General features: G+C 35.4%; 1 pseudogene; it reads left to right on the top strand.

The window, feature by feature from the left end:
- The first annotated feature begins 3275 nt into the window (after positions 1-3275).
- LOC136043192 (guanine nucleotide-binding protein G(q) subunit alpha-like) lies at positions 3276-4342 on the top strand (annotated as a pseudogene).
- The last annotated feature ends 8408 nt before the right edge of the window (positions 4343-12750 follow it).

Raw genomic sequence — 12750 nt, 5'->3', positions numbered from 1 at the left:
TCGTGGAAAAGATGTTGCAATTGGGAAACGATTGTCCTTTCAACGTTGGGAGAAATTTCGCAACATGCATTCAATTCAGAATTTCTATCACTGATGAAGTACAATTGTAAAAATTTATGATTCTCGCCTGAGAATGGTAGAAGGGACCCTGCTCTATGATAAATTTGCCCTTTTACTTTGAAAGTAGACATAAATTGATCTGGATCTTCGATTTGGGCTCCAAACGACGTCATTTGGAAACATGAGTTGTATTTTCTGATTTTTGACAAAAAAACGCTTAGATTCTGACGTAAGTTCCAGTAAGGAAAGTCTTCAATGGCTCTGGTGGTGCAGCCAATAGAGGAAGTTTAACTTTTCCTGAGGCGCAACACATTCCCATTGTTTTCACCATTGAATTTCAAGGCCTTGCAATAGGGACGAATTTTTAGACATTGTCCCGATTTGAACACATCTACTCAAGCTATAATCATCGACTGGGCTGTACCTGAATCCCAGGCGATAACTTTCAGGTTGCTCTGATTCCTCGGCACGTTTCTTTTCTTACTTTCTCTATCAGCAGCAAGCCTGATTTCTTGCTGTTCTTGTGATTCCTCGGCACGCTTTCTTTTCTTACTTTCTATATCAGCAGCAAGCCTGATTTCTTGCTGTTCTTGTGATTCCTCGGCACGCCTTCTTTTATCACTCTTCTCTTTTAGCAGCAAGTCTGCTTTCCGCGTTGCTCTGGTAGTTCCCTCGGCACGCTTTCTGTTCTTTCTTTCTCTATCAGCCTCAAGCCTGTTTCCATGCTGTTCTTTTGATTCCTCGGCACGCTTTCTGTTCTTTCTTTCTCTATCAGCCTCAAGCCTGTTTCCTTGCTGTTCTTTTGATTCCTCGGCACGCTTTCTTTTCTGACTTTCTCTATCAGCAGCAAGTTTTTTGGCATAGACTCTTTGAGCATCTTCATCGGCTTTTGCCATTGTAAGTTCATCAGTCATTTTAAACTTAAACATTAATAGATTTCTACGTGAACATATATGTCTTAAATATCTTTAATGACGTCACCGTCATAGCAAAAATGACGACAACTAACTTCATGATTAAATATCTTTAATGACGTCACCCGCCATAGCAAAAATGACGACAACTAACTTCATGACGTCAGTCGACACAGAAACATGACGTCACCTGACAGACAGACAGACACACAGACAGACACCTTATTTTTATATATATATATAGATATTAACATCATTGACATTTCATGTCACAAGAACAATCTAAATAGGTCAGGACTTTCAGGAAAAATTCGTTTTTTCCCAGGGTGGTTGTAACGACCCTGTGGTTACGTTATGACATCAAGAAAAGGTGACGTCATGACACTAAGAAAAAGCTAAAATTATCTCTGGTTAGAAGACAAGCGACAGTGAGAATCCATATATAGAAGCCTGCCGCGTGTCGGGACATAATTGTAAATGTATGTGTGTATGTATTTTTTCTCGAAAACGGCTCAATATTTCTTCGGGAAAATTGGCATCCTGGGATATTCTGGCCTAAAAAACGCTCTAGATAGGTCAGGAGTTTGTGAGAATTCGTTAAGAGCCTTAATTTTGGAAAAAAAAAAAAAAATTTATGTGAGTGACGTCATTTTTACATACATCAGTATTGCGATGACGGAGTCACACTTGTGTGGAAAAATTGATGATTTTCATGCATGGAGAAGTTTACATTAAATTGCTTAAAGAGCAAAAAACTGGCACTGGAAAAATATTTGTATATATTTTGACAAGGGATTAAGACAAGTCAAAAACCATAAAAACGATATATTTTGAACGGTGTATATTAAAAACGGTATATATTTTATTTAAGAATTAACGACGCTTCTTGACTACTATGGTCCCAGCATCGGCCCTGCAGTGCATTCCTGCAGCTTGATTCAATCTCTGGGTCCCGTATTACCAAGCTAAGGTCAAATCCACTGCGCCACCACAGGACACGGTATATATTTTGACAAGGGATTAAGACAAGTCAAAAACCTTAAAACAAAAACTAAAAGGTTGACCCATAGTAGCAATCGTTGTTATAAATTGAACTTTCGTCAATAATCAAACATCTTTGAAAAGAAATGGCACAAAAAGACATTAAATTGGCGTAAAGAGAAAAAAATAGCAAAATTTTGGTGGGTAATTGCAAAAAATCCATATATATAAAAAATAAGTTGTTTGTTTGTGTGTCTGTCGACTGACGTCATTATGAGGATTGAGCTGTATGTCGTCATGAAGTTAGTTGTCGTCATGTTTGTTATGGGACACAAATGACAACCGGGACACAGGGAATATAAATGACGACCGGGACACTCAAAGAGAAATTACTGATCGGGACACCGGGATACAAATGACGATCAGGACACAGAGAATATAAATGACGACCCGGGACAGTCAAAGAGAAATTACAGACTGAGGACACTGGACACAAATGACGACCGGGGACACAGGGAATATAAATGACCACCGGGACACAGGGACACAACTACAACGGGAACGCCGGGGCACAGGGGGGATATATAAATGACGACGGGGACACAGGGAATGTTCGATTAGCAATCACCATCAACAAAGCTCAAGGGCAATCATTAGAATAATGAGGTATAGATCTTAATGCGGATTGTTTTTCCCATAGACAATTATATGTTAGATGTTCAAGAGTCGGTAAACCTGACAATCTATTTATATGCACAGACAATGGGGGGCAGCGAAGAATGTTGTATATTCGCAAGTTTTACGTAGTTAAAAACATAGTGGGACAAAGGGACACCAACTACAATGGCGCGTAACTAATATGGCACGTAACGACTTACGCGCGGGGGGGGGGGGGCTTGGGGGGCGCGAAGCACCCCCACCAGCTAGGTGTTGGGGTGGGGGCGAAGCGCCACCCCAACAGCTAGTATTTGTATACATTTTAAAAAGGGATTACAACAATAAAAAAACGAAAAGTTTGAAGCTTAGTAGAAAACGTTTTTAAAAAAACATCATTACCCAAATTTCTTTTGATAAAAGTATACGCATTGTCTTTTTAAGACATAAAAAAAAAGTTGAAAGAATTTTTAAGTTCAGAATCCTAAAGCTATTAAGTAAAATTGCAAAAATATTTGCGGTGTCTGAGCAATAATTTTAATGTTTTAACTAAAACTAGAAAATTCATGAAAATTTGAAATTAGGTTGTTTTTTGTTAGATAAAATTAACTCGCTACGTGAATAAGCTTACAAGTAAAAGAGATTTCTGGTTTATGTTTTATCTTCATGGGTTGTTGTTTATCTGATGAAGCAAAGGACAGAAACGAATTAATCAAGAGATCGAAATGCAACTCAAAAGGGATAAGAAAAAACTAAGGGAAGAAGTAAAATTGGTATTATTAGGGACTGGAGAGTCTGGTAAGTCAACGTTTATCAAACAGATTGAGAATCATCCATGGGAAAGGATATTCAGATGAAGATAGAAGTGGTTTTAAAAAAGCTTGTATTTCAAAAACATATTTGAAGTGATACAATCTATAATTAGAGCCATGGAGTCCCTCCAAATTGATTATGAAGAATCAGGGTGTATTGATAAAGCAAGGGCCTGTGAATGACGTGGACAGTGGAAAAGTGACCACGTTTGAAAGTCCCTATGTAAAATATATTAAAGAGCTCTGGAATGACCTTGGAGTTAGAAAAGCCTATGAGAGAAGGCGGGAGTACCCAGGTAACAGATTCAGCTGAATATTACCTCAAACATTTAGATCGTAATTGCGGAATCCAAACTATTTGCCTACAGAGCAAGACATACTACGAGTCCGAGTGCCAACAACAGGCATTAATGAATACCGATTTGATTTAAAAGGAGTCACATTTCGAATAGTTGATGTCGGTGGCCAGAGGGCGAGCGACGGAAATGGCTACACTGTTTTGAGGACGTCCACTTCAGTCATTTTCCTAGCATCTCTTTCCGAGTATGATCAAGTTCTCTTCGAATCCGATAGAGAGAATAGAATGAAGGAATCATTAGCTTATTCAAAACAATAATAAATTATCCATGGTTCAAAAATTCCTCTTTTATCCTGTTTTTAAATAAAACAGATCTTCTCAAGAAAAGATCAAGCTTTCGGATTTCATCAATTATTTTCCAGAATATAATGGTCCGAAGCAAGATGTTGAAGAAGTCCAGAAGTTCATTCTGAAGATGTTTCTTGATTTGAAAAACCAAACAGAAAAAGACTATTTACCATTATTTCACATGTGCGACCGATACAGATAACATAAGGAATGTATTTGAAGCGGTGAAAAATATAATATTGAAGTTAAATTTGAAAGAATACAAATTAATATAATGAAACTGACAAAATACTATCAAAAAAACATATAAAATACATACGAACTGTAATTTAGGTTTAAATCCTTAAATAGTATTACCCCTCCTCCCGCCCAATTTCATCCAATCAATCTATCAACTGGTAATAAATGATCATATTAATTAAGCTAGAGAATGTTCAACAGAGCCCAACGGGGATAACTTTTAGTAATCCCTGGCTGGAAAGTAACCTCTATACTGATCATTTTTCTGTATTTTTTGTGCGACATGCACCACAAATGAACACTATGAACCAATTAACTGAAGAGCCCCCTAACTCATACGGTTAAATTACTCATCTGATCTCTCTGTTAAATCAGAAAGATTAGGAATCGATTTCTTATCACAAATCATTGATTTTCATGAACGGAAAACTTTACTTAAATTAGTAATTTCAATGCAGAAAACTGGCAATTGCAAAAATATTTGTATATATTTTGACAAGGGATTACAACAATTCGAAAACCTTGAAGAAAAAAAAAACCAAAGTTTTGAAGCTTATTAGAAATCGTTTTTAGAACTCGGACGTATACTTATACTTTTAAGACATGAGAAAACAAGTAGAAAAAAAATTTAATTTCAGTTTGGAATCGCTAAAGTTGTTATGTAAAGTTAAAAAAATTTTATGGTGCCTGAGAGATAATTTTAATGTTTTAATTCAAACATGAAAATACCTGGATATTTTAAACTTAGTTTCCTTCTTTCTTAGATAAAATCAACTCGTTAAGTGGAAAGCAACCAATGAACGCAATCAGTTGTATAGTGTCAGTAGGAAGGCCCAAAAAGCGAAAATTTGCAATTATTACAAACGATGATTCTTTCGAACCACTTGAACTATCAAGTGTGATAGACCGCGAGAGCGCCCGAACATATTAAATTTACAATAGGTGAAAGCCAACAACCTGGACCATCAAATGAGACAAGACATATACGGGCAGCTAAAGCAAAGGTCATTACTAAATTGTCTGAAATAATCAAAATCCAAAATGAAGAAGAAAGACAAATGCTGTTAGAATATACGTAACAGCGATTATCAAAACGTGTCAAAAATGCAGATGAAGAGCCAAGAAACGAGCGTTTAGAAGATGTACGAAAACGAGAATTAGAACGAGTCAGATGATTCTCTATTTTGACACGGGTTACAACAATTCAAAATTCTTAAAAAAGAAAACCAAAAGTCTAAAGCATAGTACATAATGTCTTTGTATGAAAAGACGTTAAATTGCGCTGAGAAAACACCTGAAATTGTAAAAATATTTTGATACATTTTAACAAGGAATTGCAACAATTCAAAAACTATAAACAATAAAAATCTTTTGAATAAAAGTTATATAATGTCAGTAGGAAGCCAAAGAAAAACTAAAATTTGCAATTACTACACATGATGATTCTCTATTTTGACAAGGGATTACTACAATTCAAAAACCTTAAAAAAGAAAATCAAAGGTTTGAAGCTTAGTAGCCTACATATTGTTGTTTTCGATATGTGCAAAGACAAGGGCGGTTAGAAGATGCGCGGAAACGAGAATCATGTCGTGTCAAAAATGAAAATAAAGAGCAAAGATTTGGGCGGTTAGAAAATTTGCAAAAACAAGAATTAGAGTGTTTCAAAAACGAGAATGAAGAGCAGACACACGTAGTTAGAAAAAAAGCTACACCGAAAATCTGAAAACTGTCGAAATGAACATGATGAGTAAAGACACAGGCGATTAGAAGATGTGCGAAAACGAGAATTAGAGTGCGTCAAAAATAAAAATGAAGAATAAAGACAGACCGCGTTAGAAAAAAGCGACACCGTGAATCTGAACAAGTCAAAAATATAAATGATGAGAAAAGAAAAACGAGGTTAGAAGACAAGTGTGATAGTGTTACGACATCAAGAGGATGCAGTTAAAAGACAAGTGAAAATAAGAATCCATACATAGAAACCTACCATGTGCCCGAGTACCAGGGCCCAGCGGTGAAGCCACCAGGCTCACGGCACTATATACTATCTTTATAAATGAGCAATAAATCTGTTTCTATGTGTTATTGCACTGACGTTGTCATACTTGTCACATTTATATGGAAAAATTTAATATATCCATGCATGGCCAAGTTTAAATCAAATTGTTTAAAAAGCAAACACTGGTAAAACACTGGTATTCCCTGTGTCCCACTTCTCATTTGTGTCCCGGTGTCCCGGTCTGTAATTTCTCTTTGAGTGTCCCGGTCGTCATTTATATTCCTTGTGTCCCGGTGTCCCGGGTCTGTAACATACGACAATAGATCAATTGTGTTGTAAATTTGTTCACGATCCCATTCTACACATGTAGGAATAGAAGCAGTACGATTAGGTAAAGGCATTCCCTAAAAGCTTGAGAAGTTTGTTTGCAATAGATAAGCACAAATCTTCAATCATAACTAAAGTGCAGTTATAAATTTCTGTTGTAAAGTCCAAGGTCATATCTGACCCTTCTAGCCGTATTCGGTGGAGTATATTCTCGGCCATTTGCGATTTGTATTTCTCCAATAACTCTGTAGGAGATGAAGGAGAGCAACTTTTGCAGGAAGACACGGGCCGTAATGTCATGTCTATGAACCGGCGATTGTCCAGGATGTAAAGCTGTTGTATCTAATCCCAAGATGGATTATATATAAATGTAATAAATGACGAATCATTAAACTATATTTTAATGATTATATTTAATAATCTAATGATATATTTAATGATATTTCATTGCGCTGCATTTCTTATCCATTTCTTTGTTGGTGGCTGGATTTATCAATTTAATATTAAAGTGGTAGCCGTCGGCTCCATCCCAAAAATGATAGGATATTGTAGGGCATCGTAGCATCGATGAGTTTAATAAAAACTTCTCTTTGAAACGCCTTCTTATATACTTATAATGACGTCATATACAAAGCCATTGACGTCATATACAAATCACCGACCATAACGATTGTCCACTTCGTTGATAGTTTCGTATCAGTAGGCATCAGTTCGATTGCTGTTTTGAACAGAAGCCCTAAATTATTATTTATGTGGAAAAAAGGTTGCAACTGGGAAACGATAGTCTTTTCAACGTCGTTTTCTTATCATCGGTATCACTTTCAAGTTGTTTGGTTTGTTTTACCTCGACTTGTCTTTCGTCACAATGAAATATATATCACCGAACCTTTGTTTTTTTACTAAAATCTGGTAGGCATTGATGACTTATCCAAGTCAAAATCCCAAACCCAATCATCATCGCTATCATTTTCAGTTTTGATACGTTTTGACTCTCGCTGTCCAGGTTGTTTCAGGTTGCTCTTGTGATTCCTCGGCACACTTTCTTTTGGTGATTTCTCTTTGAGACGCAAGCCTGTTTTTTACGCTGTTATTGTGATTCCTCAGCACGCTTTCTTTTCATACTTTCTCTATTAGCCGCAAGCCTGTTTTCACGCTGTTGTTGTGATTCCTCGGCACGCTTTCTTTTCTTACTTTCTCTATTAGCCACAAGCCTTTTGCATTAGCTCTTTGACGAGCTTCCTCGGCTGTTTCTTCGGCCATTGTAGGTTCTTCTTTCATTTTAAGATCTATATTAAAAATTCTCTTTGATGTTGTAATTCCTCGGCATGCTTTCTTTTCATACTTTCTCTATTAGCCGCAAGCCTGTTTTCACGCTGTTGCTGTGATTCCTCGGCACGCTTTCTTTTCATACTTTCTCTATTAGCCGCAAGCCGGTTTTCACGCTGTTGTTGTAATTCCTCGGCACGCTTTCTTTTCTTACTTTCTCTATTAGCCGCAAGCCTTTTGGCATTAGCTCTTTAAGGAGCTTCCTCGGCTGTTTCTTCTGCCATTGTAGGTTCTTCTGTCATTTTAAGATCTATATCAAAAAATTTCTCTTGAAAGGCCTTCTTATATACTTATAATGACGTCATATACAAAGCCTTGACGTCATAACAAACATGACGTCAGTCGACAAACAACCTCATGACGGCATAATGCTCAATCCTTATAATGACGTCAGTCGACAAACATGACGTCAGTCGACACACAAACATGACGTCAGTCGCCACACAAACAACTTATATATATATATATATTATATATATATATATATATATATATATATATATATATATATTATTTTCTATAATTAATTTTGTACACACAGGGTTGAGTGTGTATTCACCTAAGTCTCTATTTAGGGACGTATTTTTATTTAAATTTCGTTTGATTTCAATTGCCTCGCGGACAGTTTGATTCTAGGCATTGCTAATTAGAATTGTTTCATCAAATAGAACATAATGGTTTGGATTCTCAAAAATATGATTGCTTAAAGCTGAATCGAAAGATATGGAGTTATTTTTAGATTTTAATGCTTTTTCAATACTTTCTTTGCGTTGCTGTAATCTTGTTCCTAAATTTTGGTGGGTTCGACCAATGTAATAATTTCCAAAACTACATGGTATTTGATACACCCCTCTTAAACGAGTAACTGGGGTTTTATCCTTACCAGAATTGAGAAGATTCATTTTACTTAAATTACTTGTGAATACAACAGATAAATTGTTTTTTAAACAAACTTTTTTCAGTTTTGAATTAATTCTCGGAATATAAGGTAGGTAAATTGTGCTTGCGGGTTATTCAAATCGTTCACTGGTGTGGGATTTAAGGCTTTAGAAGAATGCATCTTTAATCTTTGAGCAATAACAGTATTTATGAGAGAAATTGGGTACCCGTTGCCAAACCAGTTTTGTTGGTTCACTGTCTAGGGAAAAAAGTCCTCATTATTCTCTCTTCTGCATTTGTATTATATACTCGCCTTCTTATCCCCCTCTTTAGTACAAGACTTTCGCAACGCCATATAGTGCCTATATCGTTTTCATCCGTAAATGATGCTGTGAAAAGTTTAAAATCTGATTCAATAGATAAGGATCGAATTTCTAAGATGCATATGCCGATTGACTGCACCCTCCTTATATCTCACTTTCAGTTTCTTTTCAAATGTGTCTATGTACTTCAAGCGTACCTGAGAGTTTTCTGTGTGGCGCTATTCGTCAATATTGAAAAGGGGAAAGTCATCGACTGATTGTTCCTGCTATCGACCTATTACTGTCTCTTGTAATATTAGCAAGGTTTTGAGTACATCCTTCTACCTTTTTTGACTAAAAATATTAATGAGGGTGAGAACCAATTTGGTTTTCAGCATGCGCATAAGATTCTGTCTTCTTTATTGACTGATAATTCTTCCAGGGGAAATGGTCTTTTATTTGTGCTTGGGATCTTTCGAAAGTTTGATAGTGTGGTCCATAGTCAGCTCCTTTTTCTCTGTATAATTCTGGGATCAATCTCTCTGTTAAAATGCTTTTTAGGTTTTGGTATTCAAATTCTTTTTTTCAATTAAGATCTGCACCAGACACTATTATAAGGGTACGAAGAGGAGTTAGGCAGGTCGCTGTTCTGTCCCCTATGCTTTTCAAGATTTGTATTTCAAGTGTGCTGGCTAAAATTTCAGCTACATAACTTTCTGGTCTTGCGGATGTTTCTGATCTTGCGCATGCTGACGACTTGCATCTGATTAGCCGTTCCAAAAAGGGGCTTTCCCAAATGGTCTCTATAGTTTATTAAATAAAAAAAAACAAGTTTTTTTTAAATGAAAGTAAGGAGCGACATTAAAACTTAAAACGAACAGAAATTACTTCGTATATGAAAGGGGCTGCTTCCTCATCAATGCCCCGCTCTTTACGCTAAAGTTTGGCTCTTTCTCTCAACTCTACTTTTGAAAACAGTAAAAAACTTTAGTGCAAAGAGCGGGGCGTTGAAGAGGAAGCAGTCCCTTTCATATACGAAGTAATTTCTGTTCCGTTTAAGTTTTAATGTCGCTCCTTATTTTCATTTAAAAAAACTTGTTTTTTTATTTAATTTCTGAACGTTTTTGAATTAATGCATGTTTGATTTTGGCTCTCCGTACATAAATTATTAAAATGAAATTTGCATATTAATTCTTTTTTTGGCTAAATGGCTTTCTCTTAGTTTTCATCAGACGATTTTGAGAAATAAGGGGTGGGGAAGGAGGCCTTGTTGCCCTCCAATTTTTCGGTTACTTAAAAAGGCAACTAGAACTTTTAATTTTTAACGAACGTTATTATTAGTAAAAAATATACATAACTTAAGAATTAACTTACGTAATAAACTTTTATATTCTTATATTTTTGATTATATATATGAGGGTGTTTGTCAACTCGTTAAAAACTTGCTCTTCACACTAAATCTTAAGTTTTGTCCCAATTCTTTAAGAATGACCCCTGAATCAGAAAGGCCATAGAATAAATAGTTGAAATTACTAAAAATACTTTAGCATAAAGAGCGAAATATTTATCTCCTCCTAAATACCTCGGTCTTCATGCTAAAGTATTTTTAGAACCCCTCATAATCTCTGTTCGTTTTAAGTTTTAATGCTTCTCCTTACTTTCAATTGAAAAAACTTTTTCATGTTTACATTTTCATTTTTTTTTAATAGTAATGCTAGAAAATCCTGCGCCCTTTCATTGAATTTCTCTTCACCCATGAAATATTCCTCCAAGGAAAGATCCTCCCACATAGCCCCCTCCGCTCAACCCTACACCCAAACCAATATATATATATATATATATATATATATATATATATATATATATATATAATATATATAATATATATATATATATATATATATATATATATATATATATATATATATATATATATATATATATAATATATATTATATATATATATATATATATATAAATATATATATATATATATATATATATATATATATATATATATATATATATATATACTAGCTGTGGGGGGGCACCGCAACACCTAGTTGGTGGGGGGAGCTTCGCCCCCAACCAAGCCCCCCCACCCGCGCGTACGTCGTTACGCGCCATATTAGTTACGCACCATTGTAGTTGTGTCCCTGTGTCCCACCTGTGATATAGATAGATATATATATATACTAGCTGTTGGGGTGGCGCTTCGCGCCACCCCAACACCTAATTGGTGGGGGCGCTTCGCGCCCCCCCCAAGCCCCCCCGCACGCGTAAGTCGTTACGCGCCATATTAGTTACGCGCCATTGTAGTTGTGTCCCTATGTCCCACCTGTGAATATAGATATATATATATATATATGTTTTTAACTACGTAAAACTTGCGAATATACAACATTCTTTGCTGTCCCATTGTCTGTGCATATAATAGATTGTTCACCGACTCTTGAAAATGCAACATATAATGGTCCATGGGAAAACAATCCGTATTCAGATCTATACCTCATGATTCTAATGATTGCCCTTGAGCTTTGTTGATGGTGATTGCTAATCTACCATTCGCTGTGTCGCCATCGTCATTTATATATCCCCTTGTGCCCCCCGGCATCCCCTTTGTAGTTTTGTCCCTGTGTCCAGGTCGTCATTTGTGTCCCGGTGTCCCAGTCTGTGATTTCTCTTTGAGTGTCCCGGTCGTCATTTATATCCCCCTGTGCCCCCCGGCGTCCCCGTTGTAGTTGTGTCCCTGTGTCCCGGTCGTCATTTATATTCCCTGTGTCCCGGTCGTCATTTGTATCCCGGTGTCCCGGTCTGTTTATACATTCGTTTTTTAGTTTTGTTTTTCTCCTTTATTTTTTTTCCTTTTTTCTTTTTTTTCTTTTTTAGTTTATTTAGATTTTTTAGATTTTTTAGTTTTTTTATTAGTTTTTATTTTTTTTCTTTTAGTTTTTTTGTAGTTTTTACCTTTTTTTAGTTTTTTTAGTTTTTTTTACTTATATCCTGGTCGTCATTTATACTCCCTGTGTCCCGGTCGTCATTTGTGTCCCGGTGCTTTGTTGATTGCTAATCGAACATTCCTTTTGTCCCGGTCGCTTTCTCTTTGAGTGTCGTCATTCATATTCCCTATGTGCCGGTGTCCCGGTCGTCATTTGTGTCCCGATGTCCCGGTCTGTAATTTCGTCAGTTGAAAACTTATGATGAAATAAATTTTTAATTTTTTCCCTTTTTTTGTTTTTTAGTTTTTTTTTATTGGTTTTTACCTTTTTTTAGGTTTTTTAGTTTTTTTCTTTTTTCTTTTTAGTTATTTTTTTAAGTTTTTATCTTTTTAGTTTTTTTATTTTTATTTATATTTTTTTAGTTTTCTTTTTCTCCTTTATTTTTCAGTTTTTTCCTTTTTTTAGTTTTTTTTCTTTTTTAGTTCTTTTAGTTTTTACCTTTTTTAGTTTTTTTAGTTTTTTTAGTTTTTTAGCTTTCTTTATTTTTTTTATTAGTTTTTAGTTTATTTTATGGTTTTTTTCCTTTTTTTAGTTTTTTTTTAGTTTTTTATCTTTTTTTATTTTGTTTTCTTTCTTTTTTTTGTAGTTTTTACCTTCTTTAGATTTTTGC

The sequence above is a fragment of the Artemia franciscana genome, unplaced genomic scaffold (assembly GCF_032884065.1).
Source record: "Artemia franciscana unplaced genomic scaffold, ASM3288406v1 Scaffold_3659, whole genome shotgun sequence".
Classification (NCBI taxonomy): Eukaryota; Metazoa; Arthropoda; class Branchiopoda; order Anostraca; family Artemiidae; genus Artemia; species Artemia franciscana.
This window is presented reverse-complemented; position numbering and strand designations above follow the sequence as displayed.